General features: G+C 58.6%; 1 non-coding gene across 1 annotated transcript; it reads right to left on the reverse strand.

The window, feature by feature from the left end:
• Window positions 1-245: 245 nt before the first annotated feature.
• Window positions 246-384, reverse strand: LOC120967636 (small nucleolar RNA Z247). The gene has a single exon (XR_005761361.1). It is a non-coding gene; the product is annotated as a small nucleolar RNA Z247 (small nucleolar RNA).
• Between the last annotated feature and the right edge of the window lie 9,114 nt (window positions 385-9,498).

A 9,498-nucleotide genomic window follows, 5' to 3' on the forward strand; every position in this document is an offset into this window, starting at 1 on the left:
CATGGTTGAAGCGGTTCCTGCAGTGCAGAGCATCATGGCCAAACTTGGAGCACACCTGACACTTGATGTACTTGCCGCGACCACGCCCCTGGCCACGGCCACGGCCTTGTCAGCCTTGCCGCCTTGGCCTCCAGCTTGACCTCCGTGGCCGCCGCGCCCGCCATTGCGCTGGCCATCAGAGTTGCATGCTGCAGAGTTGGCGGAGGAGTGGAGCTCGCCCACGGACGCCTGCTGTTCCATGCGGAGCTCGGCGCTGACGAGGAACGCGTAGAAGCTGCCAAGGCTGATCGGCTCCTCGCGAGCGGTGATGGAGGCCACCAGAGGTTCAAATTCAGACCCAAGACCGGCCAGCATGTAGCCGAGGATCTCGTCATCGCCAAGAGGCTTGCCAATGGACGCCATAGCATCAGCAAAGCCCTTCATCTTGTTGAAGTATTCAGTGGCGGTGAGGTCCTTCTTCTTCAGGTTCGACAGCCGAAAACGCATCTGCATGAGACGCGCCTTGTTCTGCGAGGAGAACATGTCATGGAGGGCCGCCCAGACGGCGGCGGAGGTGGTCATGAGCGTCATCTGACCGAGCACATCCTCCGTCATGGAGCCCAGCAGTGCAATGAGCACCAACTGGTCTCGCTGGTACCACTGAAGGAAGAGCGGGTTTGCCTCCTCCTTGGCATCGGCGCCGGCGCCGGTGGTGATGGTGTAGGACGGCGGCTGCTCCAAGCCATCGACGTAGCCGAAGAGGCCATGGGAGTGGAGCGCCGGGACAACCTGCGTCTTCCAGAGGAGAAAGTTGTCCCTTGTGAGACGGATCGTGATGAGATTGCCGATCGAGGAGATCGAGACAGGAGCGGAGGAGCTAGCAGCGGTGGCGAGGACGCGGGCATTGGGAGAGGTGAGGGCACCGGAGGTGGAGTTGATGGCGGCAGGGCCTGACATGGCGGCGGCGGGGAGGGAGAGATCGATGGGAGAGGATCTTATCGCTCTAATACCAAGTCAGAAGTAATGAATTGCCGTGACTTATGCGTCAGGCCTTGCCTTCCATTTATACTCAGGCAGGGTACAAGATAGATACAATTCAGTTAGGATTTTATCTACAACAACCTAACTTGATCATTATCTATACAGCACACGAGCTGATCCTAACAACCTACAGTTAGGCTACAGACTGTTTAACATCTGAAATCACTCGCTCCATCGGCGCATCGCATCGAAAGCATGCACAGCAAAGCAAAACGTCACACAGATGGCAAATTTTGTAGTCCAAAAGTAATTGAGATACAATCATATAACAGCAGATTACTTGGAAATCTGAAACATCACCTGAAAATTCAAGCGACTGGGACTAGAATCGCATGCGTACGGTCATAGCTACAGGAATCCCCGACGGTGAGGGAATTTCGGCGGCGGCGCCGTCATTGCCTGCTGGAACCAACCGCTCGGCTGCTCTTCGATCTCGTGGGAGTGGAGAACTGCAGAGTGGGTTCGTTAAGCCTCGATCTGAGGAGGATGGGCTCTTTTTTCTGAAGGAGGAGGGGGTGGGTGCGAGACGAAGCAAATACCCGTGTGTTTTGTTAAGTCATGATCTGAGGCTGTGCAGATCTGATCTGATGGCCTGAGAAAACTTGGGAGGCGGGTTCTTCCTTCCATTTCGGAAAGAAGAATGCCGCCCCAGGAATCATCGCCTGCCGTACGCTTAATAAATATCAATTTTTTAACGCTGACCCTCATACATACGCACATACATTCGTTCCTATGAAAGCGCGCACGCACACTTTATTCCTATAAGACTGAGCCGACACATCATCTTGAGATTGATTAAATCACCACAGACGCCTTTAGGGTGTTTTTGGTTGAGGAATCAAGTGGAACGGAATGGAATGGTTCCATTCCACTGGAACAGGTCCGTTCCATTCCTGTGTTTGGTACAAACAGAAAAGTGAAATGGGTCGGCTTCGTTTTTGTGTTTGGTTAAAGAGATGGAATGAAAAATGGAACCACATAAAATTCAAAATTTTGGCAGCATTTCATTTGTATTTCAAAGAAAAACAACATAACAATATATATATTGACAAAAATCACACATATATGACATCAATCAAACACAAATTTCAACAGCAAGTACCAACTTCATCCATCACACCCAAAAGCAACCAAGTGCACTACATCTATGTCGGAGTAAATGGCCACGGGTAGCCTAACCGACTGCCCCTGGCTCTTCCAAAAATTATCAGGCCTTTGGGCCTTCAAGCATTTCAAGCATTGGGCCGCCTTCCCCGGCCGGCTACTTGTGAAGCTGACTCCCAGAAGGCGACCCAGCCTCAGCAACCTCCCCCCAAGATAACCACGGGATGGCCGACTCTAGGAAGCCGGCCATAGAGGATGCCGACTCCCCAGAGCCGGCCATGAAGAACGCCGACTCCCTAGAGTCGGCCACGAAGAGCGCCGACTCCAAGAAGCCGGCCAAGACCGCACCCACCAAAAATACATCCACATAACGGTGACAAGACGGGGTGTGGCCACAGTGCGGTCCACTACCCCCGAAGCCCGAGGCAGGCATGGCCACAGGACGCCGTACGGGATGGCCATCTCCCGTCTGGCTCGGCACTGTAGCCATGCTGGCCTCAACGTCACCCAAGAGAGACGCCAGTACGGCCCACGGGCGGCGTGCCCCTTTAGCCAGAGAGAGGCGCAAAGGAGGCCCGGCCTCCCCCAGTCGGCCAAGGGCGTAGCCGGCCCCCAGAAGCCGGCTACCCCCTTCCTCGAAGCATGTGCCACATTAAGGAGACAAGACGAGGTAAGGCTACAGTGAGAGCCCTCGAGGCAGCACACTGTAGCCACGCTTACCTCGACAAAGCCCTCGTCATCAGGGATGAGGCTACAGTAAGCAGCCGCCGACAAGACCCCTAGGCGGTGGGGCCGGCCTGTCGACCAAGAAGCCGGCAGCCGGCGGGACCCACCAGTCGGCGGGCCCCAACAGCCGGCGGAGAAGCCGGCGAGCGCAGACACTGACGACTAGGACCAGCGCCCAGCCGGATTACAATTGTACCCCCGAGGGTAGGCCTATATAAACCCCCCGGGGCACCCATGCAAAGGGTTGGCTTCTTAGCATTACACACACCATAGAGAGAGAGAAGCAAGAGCTAGCCTTGTTCTTCTTCTCCCTTGAACCCAACAGCTCTAGGAGCATTTGTAGCTACTCTTTCTGATCTAGTGATCATGCGGAGACCCCACAAAGCAGGACTAGGGGTGTTATCTCCTCGGAGAGCCCCGAACCTGGGTAAGATTCGCCGGCGTGCATGTCTTCGCCTCATCCCGTTTCCAGGCGACGTCTTACTGGCACACACTATGATAAGCCACCCGTTGGCATATGTCGCACCTACCACCCGACATTTGGCGCCCACCGTGGGGCCAGGTGCACCGTCGTCCGGAGACTTGTTCTGGACGGGAACCCTCTTCCTCCCCCGTGAGCGCAGCCAGCCTGCTGCACCCGATGGCGTTTGCCTCGACGCGCTGCAAGGCGTCGACGATGCCTGCGCGCCGAGCTGCCTCGCCGATCTTCTCGGCGAGACTCGCATCTCCGACGAGCCTGCGTCCGACGCAGGCACGGACTACCCCGAGAGCTGCCTCGTCAGCCTCCTCGACCAGCTTCACGTCTCTAGCGAGCCTGCTGCAGATGTGGAGTCGGTCGGCTCCACCGACCCGATGCTCGTCGACTCCGACACGGCATCGCTCGACGCCTACCCCTCCGACGTGGTGGTCCTCGACGATCCTCTCCCTCGAGCTGATAGTGGCAGCAGCGCTGTCACCGAAGTGTTGGTCATCAGCCACGTCGCCAACTCGGGCGAGAACGCCCACGACGCCCTACAAGCGGCGATGCACGACCTCTCCGTCCCTATCCCGGCCGACGCCGACGCCGGGACCCTGGAGGCACGTCGCCTCGCCCTCATCGCGGAGGGCCAGAAGATAGCCTCCATGAGACGCCTCACCGAGGCCCACCAGCGCGAAGTAGACCGCGCCGCCTTCGGTACGTCGCCGCCTAGCGGGCCGAGCCGAGCCGGCTTCGTCCAGAAGCGCGGCGCGGCTATCGCCAGCATGCTGGGGGTAGATCGCCCCGTCTACGCCACCCCGCTCAAGAATCTGCGAGCCGCTCAGGCGGCCGCCGAAGAGCTAAATGGGCTGGGAGCCGACGAGCTCCCCTACATGACAAGACGGATCCAGCAGCTGATCGACGCGGCTGCAGAACGGCATGAAGCCGGCGCCCACGCTGATAGTCATCCCCCGCGCCGAGAGCACGCCGCGACGTCCCGCTCGCCGACTGCGAGCGGCGCCCGCCAGAAGAAAGACAAGGAGCCGGCTGCTAGCCGTAGCCGGACTCGTATCACCATCGAGCGCGACGCGGAAGGCCGCCCTCGGGCGGTGGAGCGCCAAGGAAACCTGCCTCCTCCCCCGCCTCGACGAGAGAGACGCCTCACCCCGCCGCCCGTCACGCACCCGACTCTTGGTGACCGACTCGGCCGCCGAGAAGGAGTCGGCGAGAACGACGCCCGCCACCGGATCGACCGCCTTACTCGATCCCTGGCGTTAGAAGAAGAAGACGATGTCGGCCCGCCATGCTTTGGCCCCCGCATCCGCGACGAGCCCTTCCCCAAAGGGTTCTCGCTCCCCAGAGACACGCCCAAGTACAACGGCTCAGTAAAGCCGGAAGATTGGCTCATCGACTACTCCACTGCTGTCAGCATAGCCAACGGCAACCGACGCGTCGCCGTGAAATACGTCCCCCTCGTGCTGCAAGGCATGGCGCGCACCTGGCTCAACAGCCTCAAGCCCTACAGCATCAACAGCTGGCTGGACTTCACGGAAGTCTTCGTCCGCAACTTCACTAGCACGTACAAGCGGCCTCTCAAGCCTCGCCAGCTCTCCCTGTGCGTCCAAGGGCCCAACGAGTCGACCAGCGACTACCTCACGCGGTGGGCCGAGCTCCGCAACTCCTGCGAGGGAGTGCACGAGGTCCAGGCCATCGAGTACTTCACCGCCGGGTGCCGAGAGGGCACCCTCCTCAAGCACCGACTCCTCTGCGACGAGCCGGCTACCCTCGACGAGTTGCTGGTCATCGCGGACAAGTACGCCACGGCCGACTCTTAGATGAAGACCGAGCTCCGAGTGGACACCTCTGGGAAGGTGATCGCTCCAGCTCCAAAGACGCCGGCTGGCGACTCCAATCGGCGCCCCTGCCAGAACGATCACAAGCGCAAGGCCCCCATGCCGCCTTCCACCAGTCGGCAGGTGGCCACAGTTGAAGATGAGCAGCCCGAAGAGCGGCCCGCTCCCAAGAAGAAGGGTGGCAGGCCGGCTTGGCAGCCGGCTTTCTCTTACGAGCAGACTCTCGACGCCCCCTGCAAGTTCCACAGCGGCGCGAAGCCGTCCAACCACACGACCCGAAAATGCCACTGGCTCACACGAATCTCCAAGGGGGAAGGGTTGTTGCCGCCTCCGCCTCCCGGCCCGCCACCTCCAGCCCCCCAGCAGCCGGCGGCCCGGTCGGCAGTCGGAGCCATTCAAGATGAGTTCCCCGAAGAGCACGCTGCCTACGTCGTCTTCACGAGCCAAGCCGATGACAAGCGTAGTCGGCGCCGTCAGCATCAAGAGGTCAACGCAGTCGCCTCTAGCGCCCCCGAGTTCATGCACTGGTCAGAGAAGCCAATCAGCTGGAGCCAGGCCGACCAGCCAGAGGTGATGCCATCCCCTGGCTCCTACGCACTAGTCTTGGATGTCACCCTCGCGACGGAGAGGCGAGCTGCCCGATTCTCCCGCGTCCTGATAGATGGCGGAAGCAGTATCAATATACTGTACCGCGATACCATGGAGAAGCTGAACATCAAGGCGAAGCAGCTTATGCCAAGCCGAACCGTGTTCCATGGTATCGTCCCCGGCTTGTCTTGCTTCCCGATCGGCAAGATTAAGATGGATGTTCTCTTTGGAGACAAAGATCATTTTCGCCGAGAAGCGATCTGGTTCGAAGTAGTGGATCTGGAGAGCCCCTACCATGCTTTGCTTGGCCGACCTGCTCTGGCCAAGTTCATGGCTGTGCCCCACTACGCCTACCTGAAGATGAAGATGCCGAGCTCGAAGGGGATCATCACGGTAGCTGGCGATTACAAGAAGTCCATCGAGTGTGCCATGGCCAGTAGCCGGCTGGCCGAGTCCCTCGTAGTGGCAGAAGAGAAGAAGATGTTGGAGCGGGTTGTGGCCATGGCCAGCAAGCAGCCGGCCCTGTCCCCCAACCCCAAAGATTGTGATGCGTAGGGCTCCTTCCAGCCTGCCAAAGAGACGAAGAAGATACCTCTGGACCCGGAGAACCCGGAAAGGTTTGCTGTCATTGGGGCAAACCTGGACAGTAAATAGGAAGGCGAGCTCGTTGACTTCCTCCGTGAGAATCGAGACATTCTTGCATGGTCCCCAAAGGACATGCCGGGTGTCCCGAAGGATTTCGCCGAGCACAAATTACATGTCCGAGCTGACGCGAAGCCGGTCAAGCAGCCCCTCCGCCGACTGTCAGAAGAGAAGCGAAGAATCGTAGGAGAAGAGATAGCCCGGCTCCTCGCCGCTGGCTTTATTATGGAAGTGTTTTTTCCAGAGTGGCTTGCCAACCCGGTTCTGGTACTGAAGAAGAATAACAAGTGGCGTATGTGTATAGACTACACCAGCCTGAACAAGGCCTGCCCCAAGGATCCGTTTGCTTTGCCACGGATTGACCAAGTGATTGACTCCACAGCCGGATGCAAGCTGTTGAGTTTTTTGGATGCCTACTCAGGGTACCACCAAATCAAGTTGGACCCAGTAGACCGCCTAAAGACTGCCTTCATCACACCATTTGGAGCTTTCTGTTACCTGACTATGACATTCGGCTTCAGGAATGCCGGTGCCACTTTTCAGCGTTGCATGCAGAAATGCCTCCTGAAACAACTCGGCAGAAATGCCCACGTCTATGTAGACGACATTGTGGTGAAGACAGAGAAGCGCGGCACCCTGCTGGAAGATCTCAAAGAAACATTCGCCAACTTGCGCCGATTCCAAATCAAGCTCAACCCCGAGAAGTGCGTGTTCGGAGTACCAGCCGGCCAGCTGCTAGGCTTCCTGGTTTCCGAACGCGGCATCGAGTGCAACCCTGTGAAGATCAAGGCCATCGAGAGGACGGAGATTCCCACCAAATTGTGAGATGTGCAGAAGTTCACCGGGTGCTTGGCCTCCCTGAATCGCTTTATCAGCCGACTAGGAGAGAAGGCTCTCCCCCTGTACCGACTCATGAAGAAATCCACTCACTTCGAGTGGAATGACCAAGCCGACCAAGCCTTCCATGAGTTGAAGAAAATGCTGACCACTCCGCCTGTCCTGGCAGTGCCGACTGAAAAGGAGCCCATGCTCCTCTACATCGCCGCGACTAGCCGAGTGGTCAGTACTGTTGTTGTGGTCCAGCGCCCGAAAGAAGGCCGAGCCCAGCTAGTCCAGAGGCCGGTGTACTATCTAAGCGAAGTGCTATCCAGCTCAAAGCAAAACTACCCGCACTACCAGAAGATGTGCTATGGGGTGTACTTCGCCGCCAAGAAGCTGAAGCCCTATTTCCAAGAGCATCCCATCACGGTCGTGTGCACCGCCCCGCTCGCCGAGATCATAGGCAGCCGGGATGCATCCGGCCGGGTGGCTAAATGGGCCATTGCACTGGCGCCATACACGATCTTCTACCAGCCCCGCACCGCCATCAAGTCCCAAGCATTGGCCGACTTCCTCGTCGACTGGGCCGAGACCCAGTACCTACCGCCGGCTCCCGACTCTACCCATTGGCGGATGCACTTTGACGGGTCCAAGATGCGCACCGGCTTGGGAGCCGACATCGTCCTCACCTCTCCCAAAGGCGACAAGCTCAAGTACACGCTGCAGATCCACTTCGCCGCCTCCAACAACGTGGCCGAGTACGAGGCGCTCGTACATGGGCTCCGGCTAGCCAAAGAGCTCGGCATACGCCGGATCCTGTGTTACGGCGACTCAGACTTGGTGGTCCAGCAGTCGTCTGGCGACTGGGACGCCAAGGACGCGACATGGCGAGCTATCGATTCCTCGTCCAGCAGATCAGCGGGTACTTCGAAGGGTGCGAGTTCCTTCACGTGCCAAGGGCCGACAACGACCAAGCAGATGCCCTAGCACGGACCGGCTCCACCCGACAAGCCATACCGACTGGCGTCTCCCTCCAGCGCCTCCTCAAGCCGTCCATCAAGCCGTCTCCAGAGTCGGACTCTATCTTCGTACCGCCTGTGCCAGATGCAGCCGGATCCGACTGGAGGAACCCCGCAGGCGGCACGGGGACTTCGACAACTGGCCCGGGGACTGCCGTAGTCGCACCCGGCCCGGGGACTTCAGAAAACCCGGCCCGGGGACTGCAGCAACGCAAGAAGCGGTGGCCGACTCCAACTCCACGCCACCCAACCCACCCACCCGAGTCATGGTGCCTACACTAACAGAAGAAGAAGTCACAGCTCCATCATGGGCCCAGCCCATCCTCAAGTTCCTAGTCAGCAGAGAGCTGCCGGCTGATGAGATCTCAGCAAGACTAGTGCAACGACGAGCCGGAGCATATGCAATAATCAACAGAGAGCTTGTGAAGCGCAGCGTCACTGGAGTCTTCCAGCGTTGTGTCGAGCCAGAAAAAGGACTGGCAATCCTCAAGGATATCCACCAAGGCGAATGCGGCCACCACGCAGCCTCAAGATCACTTGTGGCCAAGGCTTTCCGCCATGGTTTCTTTTGGCCGACTGCCTTGGAAGATGCCAAAGAGATAGTCAAGAGCTGCAGAGGATGCCAAGTCTTCAGTTCCAAGCAATACCTGCCGGCTTCTGCACTCAAGACCATTCCCCTCATCTGGCCCTTTGCCGTCTGGGGACTGGACATGGTGGGCCCTTTCAAGACAGCCCGCGGTGGCTTGACACACCTGCTTGTCGCCGTGGACAAGTTCACCAAGTGGGTCAAAGCGAAGCCGATCAAGAAGCTGAACGGGCCGACTGCCGTGACATTCATCACTGACATCACTACTCGGTACGGCGTGCCGCACAGCATCATCACCGACAACGGCACGAACTTTGCCAAAGGAGCACTGGCACGTTTCTGCGTGACGCAGGGCATCCGACTGGACTTAGCGTCCGTTGCCCACCCGCAGTCAAATGGCCAAGTCGAGCGAGCAAATGGACTCATCCTCTCCGGCATCAAGCCCTGACTAGTTGTGCCACTGGAGCGCTCGGCCGGCTGCTGGCTTGGTGAGCTGCCGGCTGTCCTCTGGAGTCTGTGCACTACACCCAACAAGTCAACCGGCTTCACTCCGTTCTTCCTTGTATATGGTGCCGAGGGTTTCATCCCAACCGACATCGAGTTCGACTCGCCTCGGGTCACCATGTACACGGAGGCGGAGGCCAAGGAAGCAAGAGAAGACGGTGTCGACCTACTAGAAGAAGG

Source organism: Aegilops tauschii, chromosome 6, assembly GCF_002575655.3.
Source record: "Aegilops tauschii subsp. strangulata cultivar AL8/78 chromosome 6, Aet v6.0, whole genome shotgun sequence".
Lineage (NCBI taxonomy): Eukaryota > Viridiplantae > Streptophyta > Magnoliopsida > Poales > Poaceae > Aegilops > Aegilops tauschii.